This window comes from Charadrius vociferus, unplaced genomic scaffold (genome assembly GCF_000708025.1).
Source record: "Charadrius vociferus isolate BGI_N301 unplaced genomic scaffold, ASM70802v2 scaffold399, whole genome shotgun sequence".
NCBI lineage: Eukaryota > Metazoa > Chordata > Aves > Charadriiformes > Charadriidae > Charadrius > Charadrius vociferus.
Genome location: NW_009653080.1, coordinates 80,953 through 81,701, shown reverse-complemented (window position 1 = coordinate 81,701; position 749 = coordinate 80,953).

Sequence of the window (749 nt, the reverse complement as noted above, 5' to 3'; positions counted from 1 at the left end):
CAACACTTGCGTTAGTGAAACGGCTGAAGTGCTTGAGCTGCAGAGAAGGACCGCAAGGCTGGTTGGCTGGCTTGGGCTGGTAGCTGCTGGCAGATCACTAGCGTGGTTTATAATAATAGACTTTTTTTTAAGAGCACCTCACTTGGCTGGGATAAGTGAACGTGTTTCTTTTGCCGCCATATTCTGTCAAGCTTTACAGATCCGAAGGGGCCACATACTCTTTACTTGGAAGATCTCAGATTGTCTTTCTGGTGCCGCAAGGTGTTAACTTGTGGTACCAACATGGTTCCTGTTCTCAGACAACTTCTCCGAGGAGGCAGGACGGTTTGGTAAGTAAACCAGACCTATCTATGATCTTTGGGCTGTGCACTGCCCATATGATGTCCAGATGGTCCACGATGATGATTTCCAAACCATGCCCACGGAGACTCCGATGTGTGGAGTAGCTGTTGGTGTTCAGGAAGCTGCTCTGATAAGGGTTGCTAAAATGTGATTCTTTGTTTTTATTGCATGCATGGAACTGCTGTAACTACAGCTCACTGTATTCCTGTGGTTTCCTTCCTCCTTGCTATTATACTAACTTTTTATGATGTTGGAGCTTGTTATCTTTAGTAGAATCTGTGACCCTTTAGCCTCATGGTTCTTTTTTTTTTTTAAATTATCTTTCCTGATGTGACTCCTACTTCTCATCCGGAGTAGTTCTCTCTGGTGCCAGGAAAAGGGAAAAGTCAGTCTCCCTCGCTCTTTCC